Source organism: Saccoglossus kowalevskii, chromosome 13 (assembly GCF_978046115.1).
Source record: "Saccoglossus kowalevskii chromosome 13, keSacKowa6.1, whole genome shotgun sequence".
Taxonomy (NCBI): domain Eukaryota; kingdom Metazoa; phylum Hemichordata; class Enteropneusta; family Harrimaniidae; genus Saccoglossus; species Saccoglossus kowalevskii.
Genome location: NC_140653.1, coordinates 15,670,455 through 15,694,700, shown reverse-complemented (window position 1 = coordinate 15,694,700; position 24,246 = coordinate 15,670,455). Strand labels below are relative to the sequence as shown.

The 24,246-nt window shown below is 33.1% G+C and overlaps 1 protein-coding gene across 2 annotated transcripts in view; it reads right to left on the bottom strand.

Moving 5' to 3' along the window:
* The window catches only part of LOC102800798 (ADAMTS-like protein 1), a 68,459-nt gene that overhangs the window by 31,918 nt on the left and 12,295 nt on the right, over positions 1–24,246 (bottom strand). The window lies entirely within an intron of this gene.

Here is a 24,246-nt window from a genome sequence, read left to right as displayed (position 1 = left end):
TATGAATGTGCAGTCCAGTAGCAATGTGTACTACACGCACACACACACATACACAGCAGTGGGAATGTATGTCGCCTTACAACCTGGTTTCTATTCTACTGTATAAACACAGATAAAAGGTATAGCATTTCGTCCAAATAGGCTAAATATCCCAAGGGTAGTTGGGTTGAAGTGTTCTATATGGGCTTGTCTGGCTGCATAAAGATTTCTAGCTGCTGTCAGTCTGTTGAAAACTCCCCGTAGTAGGAATTCAACACCCCAAAGCAACTTGACATGGAATTAAGTTTCTTATGGGAATTTAATTGTTACTGATTCTATAATGGGTCTCTTGAAAGCAAGTGGCTTCGGTGTCCACCATACCCACAAAGAAACATTCCTTCAAGGCAGTTGATAACATTTTTCTGGCAAAACAACAAATCAATCAGTAACTTAGAAACACTGAAATTGAAAAAAAAAAATTCTTGCTCACATGAAAAACATTTTATTTATTATCGCGTTACCATTAAAGCATAATGTTGTCCCTCTGATGCTGAGAGGCTGACACCCCCACATACACAATAAAATATCCCAGAATATACACTCTATTCTTGAAATAGCTTCCCTAAATTGAAAGAAGTCATTTTTTTGCATCATGAATAATTGTCAAAAAGTATTATTACACATCTTTTTCAGTTTGGTTTCTGACTTCCTTTTCAATATTGAAAAAACACATATAGTAAGACTAGTAATTTCCCATTTAAATGTAAAACAAAAATGTAATCTTTTATTAACCCCATCAAATCCCATGCTAACACCCTGCAATGTAAATGGAATATTCCTTAAGTTTCAAGAAGATTTCTTTTCTCTTCTTCATTCACACTTCTTTTAGAGGTCTGATATTCATAGCATTGTTGGCTGATTTCTTTTGAAAATACTTATGTGTGTTGTCCTAGTAACAATTAACGAGAATTAGATAAACAATCCTCATATTATAATACACTTAATTAACTCATCAACTTTAATGCAGAGCAACCAAACAAATAAACTACTGTAAAATAATTTTTTGGCTTGGAATTAATATTCACTATTTTCGCTGAAGGAATGATTTAGTGAAAATAAATTCAAGCGAATATACTCTTTTCTCTGTATTTTACATTCAACTCGTCAAAAATCAGTAAAAATAAATTCCATACAAAACACGCAAACACTATTTTACAGTACCAGTCTTGTACTAGTAAGATAGTAGAATTACACATTGCCGTTTCTTAGTGAGATTTAAGCCCTTTGTGGTAAAAAATTAAATGTATCCATTCTGAAGTGTAAATGTATGTGCCTACTTTCCAACCACTTCTCTACACAGCTGTTCTCGGTTAATCAACACAAAACAGACACTCTTTGATTTGCCTGGTTTGTTTACAGATTAGTTTAATTAGATTTGGTTCATTCCATTCTTCACCTCTACTACTTATCTACTTACTGGCTTCAGAATAAACACTCAACTGTTATACTGCTACACTGTTCTATTATGTAATTATTTGCATAACAGTGCTGCATTATGCTTTTTAACAAAGATTTTCTTTGGGATTACCAAAGGTGGTTTTTAAAATAGTTGAAGTTATCCCCCTTCTAAAAGCAAGTGTATATTGGCAGCTTGGTAAATTTCTGATTCCATTTTTTCTCCCATTTTCACGGTCTTTCATAGCGTTTCCTGCTTGTTGTGTTCCTCTACACAACATATCTACGTCAGCATAAGAGAAGACAGATGTGAGCATGTTACACCTGCATAAAGAGGTTTAAATATAGTTTAATCCCTCTTGAATGGGGGGTATCAGCACTGGAGGGTAGAGGTGTTCAGTGAAAAATTTCCTACACATTATACAACGTGTGAATGCAACTTCCATCTTCACACTGACTAAAAAAATATCTGTAAGAACATTGAGTGATCAGTGCCCACGAATCAGGAACTAATTTTGGCAACGTATTAAATATTGCAGTAGACAAAGGAGCAAGATTACCGGAAAATTTTACAGGCAACAAGTTTTGAATAATTTATTGTTACAAATTTTAGTACATACCGGTAATAGAAAATAAGGAAGTCAATTTTAAAAACATTAGGCTACAATTTTTTTCTTTTTTTGGAAAATTATCTATAATATAATTATTACTGTATTTGCACTATTATTTACTACACATAATTATTTGTATTAGAAACACATGTGCTTATATAAATACCCTGTCAACAAAATTAAGATTTTGATTGGTGAGAGCTTGCTTAAAACTCTATTAAATCAATTTTGTTTGGCTCAGATGCGCTTCGAATAGGGTAAATTATGGCAACAAGGTTAAATTCTAGGCAAAAATATCACTGGTATCTAGGATCATGTTGACAAGAACATAAAGAGGAGATTTATAAAGAATGATTATGCTCATTAAGAAAGAAATATTAGACTTTTAGAGATACTGACTATATACATGAGTCAAGTTGGAGCCAACATATCACAGTCTACTGAAGGCTGTCTGGGGTTGACGCAAATCCCGTCACACATTCACTCAGCAGATACTGCCACAAACAAAAATAACAAAAAAAATTCCCAGAGTTAGAAAGCAGTTCAGAAGTCTGAAGAATGTTTTTAATAGCTTTTGAAAATGTTACTGAAATTTTCAATATTACTTACTTTTTTTTAGTTATTCATTATTAACTTTATTACATTTTAAACACCAAATTAGAAATGTAAAATTTTGTACACGGTTGTAATAAAGCTGTTATCTATCTTATCTATATGTCACTGCCAAAATTTTGAAAGAAATATTCTCACATTTTTGTAACTTATCCTAATTTGAAAGATAATTTTGGACCAGACAGAACTTGATACAGCTTTATAGAATTAATCAAAAGTTTTAAACATATTTCAGTAATTTAAACACACAGAATCTAATCATTGCTAAATGGTTTGATCAAAACATTAATGTTGGCAACATTTTGGTAAAGAACATTCTATGTTTTGAATGAAGTGAAAGGGTGAATGCAGCTGTGAATTGTCCATTAAAACAGGGACGTAACCAGAGGGTGTTTCCATTAAATAGCAATTCATTCTAAGGCCTCTGTTACTTTATCATCATGGAAAGATAAAACAAATGCTTTTCTACAAAGAAAAAAAATCAATGTCTGAAGGGAATACTTAGTTATACTCGATAGTGGAGACAGAACAAAGCTTCAAAATTGAACACACACTCGGAAACACTTCAGGCACTGTTGTGCTTAAATTTATGGAAGAGTTTAACTAACTGTTTTCAAAGAGAAATAGAAAATCATGAGTGGTGATGTGAATAGCTCATTGACATTTTAGGTAACTGTAACTTTTTCTTGAATGAGCAGACTTGGTCCTGTAGGCTCTCAAAGTAGTTACATTGTATGGTGGTACGTGTTTGTCAGATGCAGATCAATCATAACATAGTGCAAAGTTTGGAACATTACTTTATTTAAAGTTGCAATCCATCTTTAGAAAGAACAACTAAAACCGACATAGGGTTTATTGTTTTGTTTGTCTTTCCTTTAAAGGGACATTTATGTCACACCACGCATGTGTGACATTTGTATTGATAAAAAGTGATTTTCCCACAATCCAATGCACTCTCTCAGTGCCAGGAACAAATACTACCTTTGATGTGACCTTGAAGTTTGCTGCATGAACACTTATTTTGACTCCAGAGTTATTCAATGTGTTCCAATATCTCAAGTGTTTCTATGGTCAAAATAATTATATTTTAATGATTCATTATACAACCAATGTAATTTTTGGTTTATATGCATGTGATGATTTGAGGCTATGACCAAAGTTTAGTCATTTGCATAAGTTTAGTCATTTGCATAAGTTTAGTCATTTGCATAAGTTTAGTCATTTGCATAAGTTTAGTCAGTTGCAGTTGCCTAGCAGTTGAGTAATAAACATCTTAGTTTACAAGTGCTCCTCTCCAGTAGGTTATTCTCTTTCCGGATTTGGTGATCAATGCTCTCTTGGTTCACTCTACTCTGAGAAGTTAGTTCTCAGTTTACAATGCGTTTCTATTATAGATGCACTTCTCATAGGTATTTTGACCATAGACACCCCTACGTATAGTCTAAATGTGCTACTAATCGAGTAAATTAAAACGTAGTGATCTCAGTCGGTCTGTTTTATTTCAAATGCCACATTATACATGTATCAAGAAAAAGATAAAACGTCCCAACAAATCGCCACTGAATTAACTAGTAACCCCCCCCCAAAGCGGGAGATACTGATGAGAGTTGAGGTATACGTGTGTGTTTGCATGCATATCACTGAATGTTATAGGTTGGGGGTCAAAGTTCATAGGTCATGCTAGAGTCTGATAATCATATTGATATCTCCACATGGAGTAACAAACCAGTGGTCTAAATAAAATCACTACCATAATGATTGCAGCATGCTATATCAACATTGTTGATACAAAAGTCATCCTAATACCAGTCCACATGGCGAAACTTGTGTTAACGCGTGCTAAACACTAAGATTCTTTGTAAAAACTTGTATCTTAAAGCTACAAGACATCTAGTGGGAATCTTGTTAATATCCAGTTATGTCGTATAATACAATAGCGGTCTTAAAATATTTATAATTGATACATATATAACTCATTCAGATTCGTTTCTGTTTCATTTTTTTAATCATTTAATCAGACCTTGTTCTCTTCGTTTTTTTTATTTCATTATGCTTTCATTTTGTTTTCATTTGTATTTTGTCTTGCCATTTTTAATGTATCGGAAACTTTATTGTATTTTAACTAGATCCTAAACAGGGTATGATTTCAATAAAGTCATTATTATTATTACATTATTCGACAGAAAAAGGAAAGATCTATATATATGTTGAGACACATTTTCATACTGATATCATGGTCATCGTCACCGTCACCGTGTTACAGATCATTCCAAGCAAAGAATCATGGGAAAGTTTGCATGCAATTGAACGATTAAATTTCCACCAATGATGGTTCTGCACACTCATTAGATGCAAACTGTCCCACAATGCATTACGATGTCCTACCCATAAACTGGGGTGAGTTTTCAAAAATACTTTAAAAATAACTTTACCAGTAAGATCCAAATTAAATGAAGAACAGTCTTCTTATATCAAAGTCACCCCATTGTTGTGTGTTTAAATTACTATACTGTATCATCATGTTTTAGTAATAAAGATATTATTATTACTGTTATGTAACATAATGCCAAAGAAAAATAATTTGTTCAATAAATAAATGCTTTTGGTTCTTGCTTCTTTATGAATGCACTCCAAGTCATAGATCCAAATTCAGAATATTTAAGTAAAATGTGTAAATGTGTAACTTTAGTCATGTGAATATATCCAATATAAAGCTCAAACTTGCTTGAAAAGCCAGAGTCTAATTAAATTATGAAAACATTTTAAAAGCGTTATCAGGTTTGGGCATTCAAGGTAACGAAGCCTCCATGAAATACCACCCTTCATAAAAGTAGCATTGGGTAACCGAGAGCATTTAGTAATAGAAAATCTTATTTAAATACTGAATATTGAGAGGTATAAAATCTGCAAATCTTTTGTGGTCATAGCGTAGAGCAAAAAGAACTTAGCAGACTTCAATTCCGATTGTCATGCGTTATATCAAATTTGATACAATCAGCAAAAATTGACATTTCAATCAGACTGTTTGTAAACAAGAGTTATAATGAAAGAAAACAGAACACACACAACACTAGACTGTTTATGTCGAAAAACATTAGTAAGGCTATTAATTTTACCTGGTTTGTGTGCCGGATATGAAAACATTACATGCATGAGATAATTTTAGAATGCCTGGAGGCTAAGGAAAGTGAATAGTCTGATGTTTGGATAGGTGCTTTTCGTGTATTTATTTTATTACGGGTAATTTGGTGCAAATAATGAAAATAAAATTAATTTTCAATAGAAATCTGAAACAATGATATTCTCAGCTACAGAATAACTCATTTATTTCCTGCCTTACTATATGGTAACTTTGTAGCAATGTTGAATAGACAATGTATGTTTGACATACAAGACTACATGAATGAACCAATGAACTGGAAGTAATTAAGTTGGGATGGGCGGGGACAAATATAATACCAGTACTCCCCATTTACAGACTACCATATTCACTGTATTAGAAACACAACTCTAATAAAAGTCAACATAAACTAAACTTGTATTTATTGTTATTATTCATTAAAAATCAATATTTATCATCATTTTATTATTTATCATTAAAATATGACTTGGTATAATCATAGACACATATGTTAATAACACAAACATAATATTTTGAGATGAAAATAGTATCATTATTATCATGTTCACATTCATTGTCCCTTTACATCACTTTAAGGTTGGTAAGTAAAGGACTCAAATACAGAAGGGATATCAGCACCAACATAACTATGTAATACATTCGCTAGCATAAAACGGCATAAAAGAGTTTATATATGGCAGAGGCAACAGAATCAGCAAACTTCTTTGTTTAACGCCCAGTCAAACCCTGGTGGCAGCCATATTTGTTTTTACTATTAGAGAATGCTTATGTACTAAAATTGTTTAATATTTGGAATTCGCATTTACTTATATGGTACGATGAAAATACCCTGTAAAATACCGCAAAATTACAGTACGCTGTAACTTATGACGTTACGCTGAAAGATGTATAATAATATATATTATTATGACCTTTTTCATGTATATGGCCTAGAATTGTAAACAATTTTTGCTCGATTGAAAAAGTACACAAAAAACAGAAATATATGATCAACTGAAACATATCTATGAGTCACTGCTAGTGTGTGCCATATTCAGTGGCTGCCATATTTATGTCTCTTGTAAGCATTGCTATGTGTGAACGCATGATTATGAGACCCTTATCTTTTTAATTACAGACGCAACCCGATTAACTTTCTTCAAGTGAGAACACAGTATACATTTCGGTACACTGTAGATATCTTACTATTACTTATCTATTAAGCAACTTGTCAACAGATAACACTTAAAACAAAGGTCATTCTAAAAAAAAGCTTTCAAGCACAAAGAGTGAGTGCTCTATAAACACACAAATTGAAATATTGCTTGCCAAGGAACGAGATTACCAAACTTGAAATAAAACACCATCACAGTCCATTTGAATCAGGATTACATCAAAAGAACAGTAAATGATGTGGCTGTGTGGTCTGAATGGGGAAATGCGAACAGCTGTGTACAGAGTCTGGCAAGATGACAAGTTGGCATTTTTGAAGTGGGAAAATGTTTGCATCTAATATAAACTTTTTTTAGTTGAAGAGATTGCAAGCAAGAGCAATATAATGGACAACTATACAAATTAATAAATTTTCACTCTTAAAGATTGAACTGAATTGAAAATTAAAAGCAATTTTCTTCCTACTTTCAAACCAGAGTCAACATCAGCATTGTCTGTTGACGCCATTTTTTTCTGCTATCCACGTGTTCAAGTTAAAAGTTGTATCCTCTGTTTCAAAGAAAACTCAATCTTTGTTTCCATGGAAACAATTTGACCACTTGTTTTCTCTGTAATATGTAGATTATTTCCAACCAATATTCAGTGCCAAATGTTTTTAATTTTGGTATTTTTCTCTCAGCATCGTTTGCAGTTGCATCAAGATTTAAGACGATTTTGATAAATTTAGTATGGGATCAAACAGAGACTATAATTCTGATTAGTGGTGAATAATAACATAAAACTTGATAACAAGGGGACCATTTAAACTTCTGACTAAAAGAGTGTAGGGAAATTCCACAATTGAGTACATACTGTGGAATACTTTATATTCGCTGGAATAAGTTTTCGCTGAAAAGGCTTTTTGGGCATTTCGTATGGAATTTATTTTCACTTATTTTTGATGAGTTCAATGTGAAATATAGCAAAAAAAAGTATATTCGCTGGTTTTTATTTTCATGGAATCATCCCTTCAGCAAAAATAAATTCAAAGCGAAAATAAAGTATTCTACAGTATACCAAGGCTTGACATTATGAGGTAATACTTCTTACTCCCACATACAGAAAACCACTTTAATTCACAATGAATGGGAATTGCAAAATTTTGTAGCAATGAAAATTTCTCTGTCATCCTAAGACTTGGATTGTTTGTGACTTTTGCAAAAACTGGTCTTCATGAATGCTGTAAAATCATGAAATTACAAAAATTTCAAGCAGTGAAAATTAAACGGTTTACAGTATAAAGCAATTGAGGCTAGATTTGATTTTTCCAAAAAAAACAAACACATTTCTTCTGATCTTTCAAAGAGTTTGTTTTTGGTTTTAGAAAAAAACCCATATGAGAATGGTTTGAAAATAAATTATTATAAATGACCAGCCCCTCAGCAAGATACGCATGTGTGAGTAGTTATCTATTCTGTGCATGATTTGAGGAAGTACCTCCATTATTATAAATGGCCAGCCCCTCAGCAAGACACGCATGTGTGAGTAGTTATCTATTCTGTGCATGATTTGAGGAAGTACCTCGATTATTATAAATGGTCTAGCCCTTAGCAACAAACTCATGCATTACAGTTTTATATTATAGTATATTTTATTTGACACAAAATCATGTACTAAATATGTAATTTATGGTCAAAACAATTAACATAACACAAGCACATTGTGCAAATATATAAAATAAACAAGTCTATAGTTTGTTTACATGCAGTGTGCACCGAGGAGGAAGCACACTCCAACAATATAAATGACCCACCCTCAGTAGTGTACCCATGTTTTTTATGCAGTGCGATGTCAGTAGACTGCCCCCCTGATTATAAATGAACTACCCTTTTACACATCTATGTGTGGATGCTTTATAGGCAGTACGTAGCCAGTGGACGATCAAAATGAACCGATTACAAATAGTCTATCCTTTAGCAATGTGTGCAATGTTTATATGCAGTGCGTAGTCTGTGGACCCCCCCCCCCCCATATGATTATAAATGGTCTACCCCTTAGCAACACACTCATGAGTGGATGTGTTTATGTGTGGTCTGAGGAGAAGTGGTACAGATGAAGTACTAGAGTAGTTCCAGTTGAACTGTTAATGACACTAGACTCCCTGTGATGTGAAGATCAAAAGGTTAATCAACGGAAACACCTATATCGTGACAAGTTAACACCTGTATGAATGAACTCCATTAATCTGCGACAACAAATCGTGTATTTGAGAAGAGCAAGCATGCATGCATGTCGTTATACACATTAGGTTCAAAACATCATGTACTTGGGCGGAATAGTTAAATAACCAGCATTGTACTAAATATAGTTCTATGATACCTTTTCACCACTACACTTTCTCGCCCAAATTTTTCTGCACTTTTTCTTATATATTATTCAATATTTCTGGAAATGAACCCTAATTTTGGAGCCAACAGACAAAATTTTAGTGAATTATGGGTTTTTACTCAAAAAATTTGGCTATTTTTGTTCCAATCCTCGGAAGGAAAGTGCAGACTATACACAGGACTATTTAGCACCAATGAGGTGCATCATCCATGTTCGATACCAATCCCATGCAATGTATATATAGTCACCGTTTTTTATGTGCAAGCGAATATGCAGTGACTCGTTGACAAAAACTAATCATTCCACCAGAAGATAAAACAGTGGCTTTGTTCTCATGGCTTTAACATATATTAAAGTTACGGCAGATAAAATAACTTATAGTCAATGTTGTCACAGCAGATTGTGAGCTACTGCTGATCGATGAGCGACATTTGTTATCAGATATTCTTGTGCTGGTTGGCAAAAATGTAAAGAAATAACGTCACGGTGCAACGACCTATATAGTAAGTATACACAAAACTCAATCATACTCTACATGGCAACTACACTTCTTTAAAGTATGGCATAGGGCCATCATGATACACATTCTTTTGCAAATTGCAGGACACAAATCATCATCCAGAATCCACTGGTAATTTTTTCTGTACAATGCCTGTATGTATCCAGTTTGGATGTATGGCACAGAGATTCAATTCCAAGACAAAGCCAATGAACATAACAAACAAGCCATTTCAGTTCAATCCACCAAAACAAATATTAAAATCATTATTAAATATTAAAATATTAATATTAAAAAGTGCAGACAAATGCACCAGACGACCTGCTCAAACACACCATTGAACCAAAAAACGCAAAATCAAGTAAACCAACCAAAAGCTCAAGAAAAATCCTAAAAAACTTAATTATCACCAAAATTAATAGTTTATGTTAACCCTGCATGTTTAACAGCAATTAACTTTTCGAGCACCACATTTTTTCTGACAAACAAATTTGGTAAAACATTTTTGTGTTTTTCTATAATTCTCTTAATTTTGGATAAAATCCCTGTTGGCTTCAGCCTTATTCTGTGAAAGGTGACAAAAGTGTACTTTGGCACTCAAAAATGGTTAATATTTTTACCTAATTAATATGCACAGATGGTATATAGAACTATTTTGTGAATGGTGACAGAAGTTGACTTTGGTGCTCAAAATGTTAACGATATGCAAATTACCTAATTAATATGCACATACGGTATATAGAACTATTTTGTGAATAGTGACAAAAGGTGACTTTGGTGCTCAAAGTGTTAATGATATGCAAATTACCTTAATTAATATGCACATATGGTATATAGAACTATTTTGTGAATAGTGACAAAAGTCGACTTTGGCACTCAAAATGGTTAAGGAATCTGTTGACCATGCTGTGTGCAGTCACCCTCAAGTAACAACCAATGAGGGCGCCATTCCAGTATAAACTGATAAACTATCATTGGTATGCAACTAATTAATTTATTTTGTCATTGCTACTGACTGAATGAACATTTTTGGTAACTTTATAAGATACATCTGCCAGAAGTGATTGAATAAAACTATTAAGTAGCAGACCATAGGGACAGGCGTTGACATAGGTTTGATTATAAGTATCCTCACATATTTGGTGCATGGAATCCTATTTCATATTCCCTGTAGTCTATCAGGCTACTTGACACTACAAAGTCTTGTCAAGTCTACTTTCAAAACCTTGGGAACAACATGTATACAGTGAATCAGACTTCATGTTAGATTCTAAAACTAATCTTTCCAATATACATATGGATGTTTACAGAACATTCAACCTATAAAATAGTACCTTTTCATCACCAGACTTTCTCAACCAACTTTGTTTTTATATAGTTCAATATTTCTGGAAATGAACCCTAATTTTGGAGCAAACAGACAAAATTATGTAAATTTTCAGTTTTTACTCTAAAAATTTATCTGTTTTTATCCCATTATTCTGAATGGGACTATTTTGTGAATTTGTGATGAAAAATAGAACTGGTATTGAAAAGGTAAAATAATTTTATAATTATTTACTGAAGACAAGTTCACAATGATCGGGATTTTAATTTAGCAATTTAACTAATCTCATCAAGTTTTTTGGAAATAAAATATTAATAATATTGACTACCGGTATAAGCTACATGTATAAGGGTCAGTTCATTCAACTTAAATTAACAGTGTAACGAACTTTTGTTTCTGTATGTACATAATTTGGAGTCGTTTAAATTGTTTCTTTAAAAGTCATTATGAGTAAATTCCATATTTTTTTTCTACATTCAAATTAGGTGAGTACTATCAAACTTGTATATATGGTTAATTTATATACCTAGATGACCTTCCCCATCTTATTCTATAATTTTCTCATCTTATGCATTATTGATTTTCCTTGCCCTTTGTAGTCCATCTCTCCATCTTATGATGTGATCTTCTCGCCCTCATTAGTCCATTTTCACATATTATACTTATGGTCTATGTAATGAAATACCCACCCTATGTTATGATCTGCCCGCCCTTTTATATACAGGGCAAGCCATCTGTAGTTAAACTGTGTTTTTATTTCTATACAAGTAATTGAACTACTGGTAGCGTGTATGGCTTTCGGAACCATTTTTTCAACTGGATCATAGAGAATATACACAGTTTACAAAAAGACAAGTCATTGAAAATGACACAGTCCCTGTTAAATTTTTGAAAGTTCTCTTTGTACTCGTCATATTAAAGTGGAGGGGTTGTCGCGAGCATGTTCTTGAAACTTGAGTTCCAAGTGGCGTATACAACAGATTGTCTATTTACATCAAAACACGTGTTCCGAGTAGTAGTAATATGGGCCAAAAAAAAAACAGCCGTTATTCGGCCATCTTTGATCTGATTATGAAACACACTGATATGTATGATGTATGTACCAAATACGAATGAAAATGGTACATAAATTGTGGAAATAGAGTAGTAAGGCCAAAAAGTCAGATGGCTGTCAATCGGCCATCCTTGACCAGATTTTGAAACAAATTGTCATGGACATGCATCCTAACATGTATAAAGTACATGTATGTGCCAAATTTGAATGAAAACTGACAGAGCACGTCCAAGATACCACATAAAAAAAAAAAAAGATGCCTGCCAGTCGACCATCTTTGATCCAATTGCGAAATAAATCGTCATGGACATGTATCCTAACATGTATGATCGATGTACTAAATTTGAATGAAAACTGACAAAGCATGTCCAAAATACAACATTTTCAAAAAACAAGATGGCTGCCAGTCGGCCATTTTGAATTGAATCGCTAAATCACTGCATGTGCATATGTCTCACATAAAGTACTAGGTACATGCAAAGAATGAATGGAATCGGTCCAAGGGATTCTGAGATATGACTCCGGACAGACGCACAGATGCACAGACCGAATTGTAAGTCTCGGTTTTCGGACTTTGTTCCAAAAATTAATCAGGTTGTAACACTGACAAGGACTCTGGCAGACAAAGTTCCCCTAATACATCATCACCTCGCAATGACAGGAGAATAGACAAGAAACAAAGACATTCCATAGAGTTTGGCCTGATGGCAGAGGTTATCTCATACATGGTACTGTACTGTATACACTCACTGGCCCATAACTACTGGCTCTAAACACCAAGATCTTGAAAGATACAAAATAATGTACATCTAGACTTGACCTTGAATAACAATTTGCCCAGACTGGAAACACTAACCTATAAATAGCCCCCTCCTCCATAAGGTTTTGAACAACATATTTTTTCCCGCCAAAATTTGTATGCATTATTCTAGAATTTGTTTGATAATTTTTAACTTCTATTTTCCTATATTCTTCAATATTTTTAAAATGAAGCCTAATTCTGCAGCGAAATTTGAGTAAATTTTCAGTTTGTCACAAATTTTGCTATTTTTGTACCAATTTTCTGCAGACTATAAACTTGACTATTTTGTCAATTTGTGATGAAAAAGAAGCAACTGGTGGTGAAAAGGTTGAACAGACAAATTTCATATTGACTATGGACCTTGAAAAATTGAAATACATCATGTTGGGTTTAATTTTGTAAATATTATAGGGATATTCCTGGAAAAAAGTCACTTGAGGGCAGAGCATGCAGAGTAGAGTTTTTGATTAGGCGTCCACATTTACGAAGTAGACAACATAAAACTTCTCGTTTTATACTTTATAAACATGGTTTATAGCCTGTTACTAAAGCAGGCAGTCAATCATTCATGATAAGTAGACAGTTATTTGGAGTACGCTAGTAATGAAATCATTGCTTTACGCCATTCCTATGGAATTTACACCTTCCCAACAATAATAACCATCACACACAGGAAATAGAATTGTAGCTATATATAATTGTAACGACATTACATCACAGTCATTCAATGTACATTAACATAATTGTGGTTTAATCACCTCCTTCCTGTTTGTTCACAGTATCAACTTTAACACTTTCACATTCCACTAACATAGGCCAAGAGGGAAAAAAAAGAAGTTTCTGGTCATTGCTTTCCCCAAATCTATGCATGTGCCTGTTTTTTTATTTTATTTTAAAATTGTCATAAAATCATGCTTTTAAGTTGATTTTCCTTAAAATTGAATTTTTCTTTCATTTTTTCTTTAATTTGGACAAAAAAAGATGACCAGACACATTTATATACTTTTCTGATCCTTACATGTAGATAGATTTCAGGCTCCCAATATTTCAAAATTAACAACAAAATTTTAGGAAAGACCCACAGTAATTGTCAATATTATATATTACCCGTATTATTATACTACTATGGCTGGCATTAAAAATAGGTTTTAGCATTTCATAAAAAGATGCATTTCCATTTGTTTTAATGTGTTAACATGTTCAAATTTTTCTACCAGTAATATATGGGAGAAACTAATACAGTGAAGGGCATAAACCTGGGGATTTTATAAACGTGTTATCAATATAAATTTTTTCAAATAAAAATGACTGGTACAATTCAAATTGACATATCCGGAAATGATAAGGTGACATCATAACAAGTTCTAATTAATATTAATTAGTTCAAAATCATCCAATCAGGAAACCTTTCATTTTAAATAAGTGAGCTGTTGAATTTGCTCTTGGGCCAATCATTAAATATTTGAATTTGATTGAAAGCTGATAATCAATATTTACAAATTGTTATAAATATATCTATAAACAGATACAGCTTTCTGCCATTCACTGTATCACCAACATTCAAGTTTCCCTTGTTTATATTAGACAGCAACATGTAGAAATATGTAGCACATGATGGAAGTAGAACTAGTTACTGAAAGAAAACTAGGATGAATCTTATAAAATAAATGTCTGTTAATACAATCAATGTACTTTGCAGTTTTCTTGTGATAACGCTCTTCAAGAGTTTTCCTCTTCATGGAGGTTAGAGGAATGTTATTTCAGATTAAATACAGAGCAAATAGATTTCTATGATTTAGATTTCCATGAAACTACCAATATACAATGCAGAATAAGAATTTTCTGATCATGTAGGGGCAACATAGACAACTCCATTAGTTTAAGTATGGCTATGAGAATTGAAGCTCCTTGGCTTTGATGTCTGGTGCCTCGCTCGAGCAGGTTCTCCGAGCAGGGTTCTGGAGATCTCAGAATGTCTTCATTAACTATTACCTGAGAGACCTCAAAGTGTTGGAGAACAGTCTTTACAGGGAGGGACCAGTGGTGACAGGTCAGACAGTGTTCGTGGACCCAGTCCACACTGCTAAGGGGCCCGCGCGCAAAAGCGTTAGCGCGATGGCGTCTTCAGCCAAAACCAGCCTCCTTTTGCTTGACGCAGCTGGCTTCAATCTCCGATGTGTGTAGAACAACTGAGACACCAAATAGGCTGCAAGCATCAGAATTGTTGTACTTTAACTATTTTTAATGTTATACTTAAAAGTTTTAGGTGTTTTTTTCTTTTTTTGCATGCCTCATTGTGGATTGTGTGTTGTCACAGTGTTCATCTGTTATGCAACTTTTGTATTGAAGGACAATGGGCCAATGACCTGTTATAAAACACACCTGTTCGATGAACATATCACAGTGAAGTGCATGTTTCAACCACAAACCTCCTGTTAGCTCATTCAATAGATGATTTTCAAATCATCAAGCATGGTCACTGCTCCTTGATCTGAAAATGGTTGGTTCGAATCCTGGTTATTGCTTCTTAAAAATGTACTATTGTTGAACAGTGAGGAGAAAAACCTAAATAGCAAAATTGTTGACAAACTGAAAATTGAATTAGGCTTCATTTTAAGAAATACTGAATAATATAGAAAAAAATGCAAAAAAATTTGAGGTGAGAAAGTCTGGTCAAGAAACTGCTAAACGGGTTGAAACAAAGAAACAGTACTTTCACAGTAAACAGGCATTGTTGAGAACTCAAGAAACTAGTAAATGAGTACTGTTTGGAACTAAGAAAGAGTACTTTCCTAGTAAATGCTGAATAAAAAACATTCACTTTGGAAGGTTAGCGACTGTCAGAATAATAGTGATGAGCCAAATAGTAATATTACTTGATTAAAACTACACTGAAAAACAATAGACAGATTAATAAAGTAAAAAACATAAACAATGATGTCCCATGATTCACTGGTGCAATCCCTGGGATCGACAGCTTCATCTTCAAAGGCATCTGTATTTTTCTCTAGATTTGTAAGTACATGATTGTGACTCGATCGTACTAACATTGTCAAGTACAAGTGTACATTGAAACTAGGACAAACAACACTCCAACAAAGGAGTGAAACATGAATAACTTCTTGATAGTTTCATCGACAAATAGTGTGTAACTATATTTTCCGCTTCATGTTGCATCCGTAAAAAGCCGGAATACAAACAACACTTTGAATGTATACACCCATGCAAACACAGTCTACATAAACTCGTCTTGATTCAAAGTCACTCATCAATGACTGTCACACTTGAACAAGCCAAGATCTTAACCCAGAACAGTACAATGTACTGTAAAATACACTGAATGTGTGTCATATAAATTAGTGAATCTGGCTCAATGCCTCTATCAGCAGCACCTTAATTTCAAAGCAGAGCTAACAATCTATTAGTGAGAATTAAAAAAGTTACGGTAGCTACATCTTAACCTTTTCACCACCAGACTGCATTTTTTTTAATATTCTTTGATATTTCTGGAAATGAACCCTAATTTTGGACAAAGTTTAAATCAATTTTCAGTTTTTACCCCAAAAATTTTGCTTTTTTGTCCCAATATCTGAAGAGAAGTGCAGACTATAAACCGAATTATTTTGTGAATTTGTCATGAAAAGAGGGAACTGGTGGTTCAAAAGGTTAAATTAGAATGTGCTATACACATTTGAAACTCTCGATCAGTATTTTTGACATTCAACTACAAAAAAAAGAAATTCAAGCTCAAGATCAAATCATTACACTCATAATGCGAGATCTTGTAGAAATACCAAAAATCGTTTGTGTAACTACAACAACTCAACTGGTTACATCAGACTATTAATATAAACCTTTTGAATTCCACAATTCTTTCTCGCCAAAAATTCAGCCCAACATTTTTGGACAATTTTATGTATTTCATTAGATAAAGGGCTTGAACAACATTTTTAAAAGATAAAAAAAAAAAATACTTGTATAAGGTGACAAAAGTTTTGGTGGTCAAAGGTGCAAGACTTGTTTAACTCATTCAGAAAAAAAACTTTCCACAAATAAGCTGCTTTCTGATTGGTCAGACTGTTAGGTGTTAGGGTTGGGTAGCCAATCAGGCACACTCTTTTAAACAACTCTGCATTGACTCAAAAATAATAATAATAATAATCTTCAGAATGATAGGTATTCAAAGAAAAGAACACCCTAAGTCTCTGTAAAAAGGAATGCAAAAATCAGATTGATTAGATAGAAGTCAAATGATCATTTATTAGCATGATGGCTTCTGTTTTGTGACAAATTATCTGTTGGTAATCAGCAACTGCAAATACCAGAAACACTTCCAGACCCCTTCAAGGAATATTTGCCTGTCATAACTTTATATAAATGTTTATGTAGTAGGATCATATGTCTTCAATAGACCCAACTGTTTGGTAATTGTTTATTTATGCTACAAATGCAATCAAAGATCAAAGCCCGAAAAGAAATATTTGTTATAACTAGTAGTAGTCAGAAACATTTTTATTGCTTCACTCACCATATCCATGTAAGGAGTAGTGGACGAATAATTAAAGTGTTGTGAAATGCCCACCAATACATTCACACCAGTTCTGAGAAGTATGAGGACAGTTATCTTGCTAACTGACTCTCCGAGTAATTCTCAGAAAGTTTTTGGTTCATGTTGCACCAGATAAGAAAAAAACATAATAAATATTAAGGTAAAATTGCAAAGATTCCCTATGTCCTGCTGATTCAGATTGTTTAAGGTCTTGCAACTTGTCCCAAAGTGAAATTATGGCACCTATGCATGGCCCAAGCTACATCTTACTCAGAATAGTAAAATGTATGATTTTCTAAAGAAAATTTTCTGTTACACGAGGGAATTAGTGTCACAGCAAATCTTTGTGTACAGTGACTCATCATTTAAAATCAAGGGTGCACTCTCTTTTTTATATTTCTTCTTGGTCCATAAATGTTGAAGCCAAATTAGTTTAGATCAGTATAAACCATTCGAGAGACTGGTTGTATAAACAAGTCAAATTAATTCCAGGTCATAAAAGACACATGATAACTGGAGAACAAGATTAATTCCACCTAATACGACAATGTGATACCATTCAATGCTGGCTATTAAAGGTGGAATGATGATGGCAGAATACGGTCGTTAATTTTAGTACTTTTTATCACTGAATTTATTGGTACCATATTTTTTCTATTTGAAGCGCATCTCCGATAGAAGCACTTATAAACCAAAATTGCATGTGTTGTATAATAAATCATTAAAATATGATTTATTTCCCCATAGCAACACACCTGTAATATGTATAAGCACATACAATTCTAGTAGAAGAAATACAGTATCACCAAAACCATATAAATCTACCGGTCGTCATGTCAGATCTTGTATGCACCTAGCTGTACCTCGCTTTAATTTTGCGAGTGACAAATTTTTAGGAATTTCGCAAGTCGGTAAAAACCACAAATTTTTCTAGCAGTGGAAATTTCCCGGGGGCACTACGACGCCAAGTGTCACAATGGCATTCATGAAATTTTTGTCTTCACGAATGCTATAAAATCACGAAAAATTTCTAGCTTTGGAAATTAAATGGTTCACAGTACATGTATTATGGACACACACACTCCAAGTTTGAATTTATATCACAATTGCATTATGTTTACAAATGTATACACATTGGAAAATGCCACAACACAGCGGGTAATGAAAAGCATATTTGAAGTGCTTTCAGGTACATTTGATGAAAGGTTGTGGAACAGACAATCCATATAAGTATAGCGCCCTCTAGTGAAATAGATGGGTGAAATCAAAGACGTTTTATAAAATACAGCAAAATTTGTTGATAAAAATATCTATGGTTTTGGCAAAATGGCCGACATCTTGATTGTGACAAATAATTACATGACTTCTCACCTTTTTTTTCATGAGATAATTAACGAAATTCAGAGTAACCTCAAAATACATGAAAAAAATTATTTTGGGACCCATTAACTGTTGATTTAAGATTTAAATTTATGGTGAAATGGATAAAAAAGCATTAATTTTCAGGTTAACTCAGTGTAATACTCTGTATAGCTAGGCATGTACTGGATTTTAATGGTTTTGCAATCATCCTGCAGTATGTATACAGTATATCCACCTGTACTATAAGTAAAACCAGCAAATAGTGCTCCCGTGCATCATCATAACGCCCTCATAAATTTCATAACTTGAATTTAAAGATCATATGCAATTTCATATTGCATAGTGTTTTTTTACATATTTTGGCCAGGCCCAATATGAATGTAGAGGTATAAATTGTCAAGTTTAAATATCTAATGCACTTACCAAGGAAAAAGTTTTGAAAATGATCAAAAACAGTAGCAGAAATAAAATGACTGTGGTAGGATTTTTCATATTTCATATTGCATAGTGTTTTTCTACATATTTTGCCCAGGCACAATATAAATGTAGGGGTATAAATTGTCAAATTTAAATATCTAATGCACTTACAAAGGTAAAAGTTTTGAAAATGATCAAAAACAGTAGCAGAAATAAAATGACTGTGGTAGGATTTTTCCGAGTTTTTCCCAGTTATGTCATGCATCATGCATGCCCTGCTCTTTTATCGCGTCCAACAAATCAATTGATTCATATGTCATGTGACCATTACAGGGTATAATTTGCTGACACGTACATATGCGAAAAGGGTAGTTTTTTTTTACATTTACAAATACATTCACAGGCGCCTGATTCATACATTCTGCAAAACAATGGGTGTCGCCTACTACAGCCAGTATGTATGTTATGTTCTAATTACTGAATATATATTTTATGTCGCAGCCAGTAATTTAAATCCTGCTTCACTATAAATCTATTTGTGCTATCCAGGGTTCAACAATATCTAGAAAGAGTCTAGCAGGGCGATTGCAAACAAGTATTACAGCTAAAATCCATGTTTTTCATCCTCAGACAACTTATTGTCTGAATCTCGTCTTATGACCTGAATTTTTTCCCATTCAAACACGGTTGCAATTTTCCACTTTTCCTAATTACAAGGTGAATTATAATTAAAAGAGGTCTCTGCTCATAGGTCTGGTGAAATATAAATGAGAAAAAAAGCTCATATGTCTGTCAATGAGGGTAAATACAAGAAGCAAATTACCAACAGATGAGGAACTCACATACATCATTCATCATCTACCAATAATCATTCACTTAAAAGATCAGATGTATGACAGTCAGTCTTGGCACAAACTTGTTTATCTCCCTACAAAATGACATAAAAATACTTGAATATGTTCCAGCAAATGTTTGCCTCTTTTTGCAGGTTAAATTTCACTGCAAGCGGCTCTAGGTCACAAATATATACGTTAGTGATAATTCTTTATGACGTGGAACCCTGGAAAACAAAGATGATGGTAGTGTGCACTAGAGATAGAAAATGTCACTAATGAGATATTGGTCATAGTGGAATGGAATATACATACAAGTACTAACATGTAGTTGCAAAGGTGGGGGGTGCCAGCTTAAACAGCACTCAAGCAATTTTAAAGTCACCAGAAGAAGTTGATTATAATCCTTTCAGCACTAACATCAACTTCCACAAAACGATATCATTTATAGTCTGCATTTTTCACATGAAATTTTTTGAAAATTTCAAAATGCTTCTTCAAAAACTAGAAACAATGTCACATTTTGTCTGTTTGGTTCAAAATTATGTGAACATTATAGAAAATTTACTCAAATTTGAATCAAGTACAGGTCATAACATCATTATGGTTAATCAATACCTTGCTGATGTCATTCCAACGTGTCTTGTTATTTGTTTTAGACACTAAATTTTAATAACTGTAAAGCTATTAACAGTGAGAAATAACTGAAGAAAATTTAACGAGATGAAAATGATTTAATGTTGGCTCTATCCAGGCATTCTCCATGCAGTACATGTTGTTATGTAAACTGGTCAAACAAAAACATTTTCTTTTACGCAAAAATACTTAATAAAGTTCTGGGAACTTAACTGGAGAGTTGCCTTTTATTTATTTAAGAGTAAAGCATGTGCTAACAATAAGAAAAACATTTCATTTGCTATTTTCTTGGGAATTCTTTATATTCTGTATTCTATATATTAGTACAAGTATTGGTATCTATCATTATGAATTTTGTTTATGTGTTAACTCACACATTTTAAGGCTGTATTTATTATAATTAAATGTGATGCTATTTTCATCAAAAAAAACAAAACATTTTTGTGATTATTTGTAAAATTTGGGACAATTAAAGTGGCTGTGATTGATTTTCCGGATTGGAAACATTGGTAATTTATGGTTAAAGTATCTATCTACCTTAAAGACACAATAAAATGTTATGGATATTTAGGTGTTCTTTGAGTTGACTGAAAAAACATAATTCTACTTATATTAAAACAGTATAAAGATAGATGTATCATCACCATGGAATCGGATAGACAGATTCTGAAAATGCTCTTTCAGATGACATCAACAGTTATACCTCCTTTTAGCTCATAAAGGAGATACTGTATTTTCTCTATTAAAAGCACATACATTTATGTTAAGAACAGTTCCCTCTTTTCATCACAAATTTACAAAATAGTCGTGTTTCTAGTCTGCACTTCCATCTAAAGATTGGAACAAAAGTAGCTGAACTTTTTGAGTAAAAACTGATAATTGAACAATTTTTTTTCAGTTTGCCCCAAAATTAGGATTTATTTCCAGAAATATTGAAGAATTTCTATTGGAGATGTGCTTCTAAGGCCAGACTTTTGTTATCCTTTGTTTCGCAAACCCGCCGAATGAACAAGAGCCGAAAATGAAATAAAAATAAAATTTTATTTCAGTGTAATTTCTCGCGCCAGCCGACTTGTAAGTGCAAAAAATTGCTAAAAAAACTATGCCCGCCGCATAACAAACCCAAGTTGCATTTTCGTGGGAGTATCATGATCAAAGCACCAAAGTCTCGCGCAGATGAGAAACAAGGTTATACATGGAATAAAATTTTATTTCATTTCTTCTCTTCGATCAATGATCTCACTTACAGTTCTTTGAGAATCACGCAAATCTAAAGGAAAAAAGAATTAATTTTATTTTTTTTCCGCCCTCCTCAAAAAAATTGCCTTATAAAACTCGAGAAACAAGGAATAAAAAAAGTCTGGCCTAATAGAGGAAATATGGTATATCCTGTTTATATAGATAATTTAAACCAACAAGATATTCCAATTTATTATTTTCACAAATTAACCAAATAAAGATTAGATCAGATAAAAAGTATTGAGTTTTCTGTTATTTATAAGGGAAGTAGGTATCTAACGGAAACAGATGTCATGAAGTCATAAAGTCAAGATGTTTAGTCTATTATTGTAAATATTACATTGTACACCTTCAATAAATCAACACGATTTAAAACAACAAGCCACATCTTACATTTACATAGTACATTTATGTACGCGCAAATTAACAGTAAATTTAAGCATGGTATTCTAAATTAAACACAGTGATCAAGGACTAGACTGTGAAGTTGTTTTAGTTGTCATTGCATTGTAAGAATGCATAACTTGATAAACTGTTGAGATCACAGTAGCATACCGACCCGTGTAATACGGATATATGGTCCACCATCTTGCGTTACTAGCAAGGTGATCAGGTCACAAGAAGAAATATCCATAGGGTATAGCTTTAATGGATTTGCTTTTGCACAGACATTAACTAGATTTTAAATTCACTGGATTGTGGAGGAAATGCATTGTGTGATTGCATATCAGGGGTTTTAATTAACTGCATTTATAGAAACCCCTAGCTAGAATTAAGCTATTGTATGGTCTAAGAATAACATAACCTTTAGATAGCTTCAAGCTGGCATAAAACTAGATTTCTAGCCTGAAATAGAATATATGTCAATTGTGCAGAGTACGGTAATCTGCCTAAATATGTCTAAGTAACATAGGTAAATACTACCTATTAGAATAAGTTGAAAAAGTTGATGACATTGATACTTGGAAAGGCAAAGTCAGTTTGGAAGTTAAGTTATGTTCGGACTGTACTGTTTGTTCTGGTACCACACTCGTAAGTATTTGCGACATTGAAATAGCATGCACACGCATGAGAATGAGGCGACCACATACAGAATAAAACTACACACAAATTAACTGTTATGATTTTAAGATATTATATTCAATCTACTCTGATAATATACTATATAATAGTTTGAGAACGTGCTAACAATATCTTGAATAGTCAATCAATGGAATTAGAACCAAGGACATAGAGGTATATATTAAACACAAATTGACTCTCCAAACCACTTGAAATGATGATTAAAGCTCAGTATATCGTTCAGTACAAGACTACACAGCTATGCGTAATTGGTGATAACGTGTACAAGGAGAAGTACGTGACACTCGCATAATAGAGATGATGTCACTTAAGCATGTTTACCAAGTATTGCACATAGAATAATCATTATCATGAATGTGGTAACTGAATAGACTGGAAAGTGTAATAGACCATCCAAAATCAAATACATACCACCATCAGCAAATATGGATGTTATTATCTTATACAGAAATATCGCCACCAAATATGGATATACCACCAAAAAACATGGATGTCATGACCATATATGGCGATACAGCCAACAAATATGGAGAAAGCAGAAACGTGTTTGAAAAACGCTAATGCGCATGTTGAACAATGAATCGTAAAATTTGTATTTACCCCAACACTTTACGTTTTTGTTTTTTTTGGTCACCTCAGGTACACGCTGTATAATTTGCATTATGTAGTATTGTTCTATGCTAAACAAAGTGTTAATTCATAGATTCTCATAACCAGGATGCATGATTTCTAAGTGAACACAGTCTAATGCATTTGAATAGATTTTGGTTTGCGGGTCATGAGGCTAATCTGTCAGCTGTATTTGCACACAAAGAAATTAACTATTGCGCAATGTTTCTGTTAGACTAAAATTTTGACACCAGTTTGAAAAAAAAAACATACGATATAACAAGCATTTTGAAGGCAATTTGCAGTAAGTTGTATTAATATATTAAAAAGGGACGCAATACTTAGCGGACTAGTTTATATTTTTCTAAAAGGGAAGAGAAAATGTTGTTTATTTCAACAGTGAATCAAACTAATAACCACAATATAGGCTAAGAATAAGATGACACTAATATGCATCAAACCAATTTGGCATTTTGAAACAAGCATGACAAGTTAGGTTTTTAGCATGTGCAGATGCC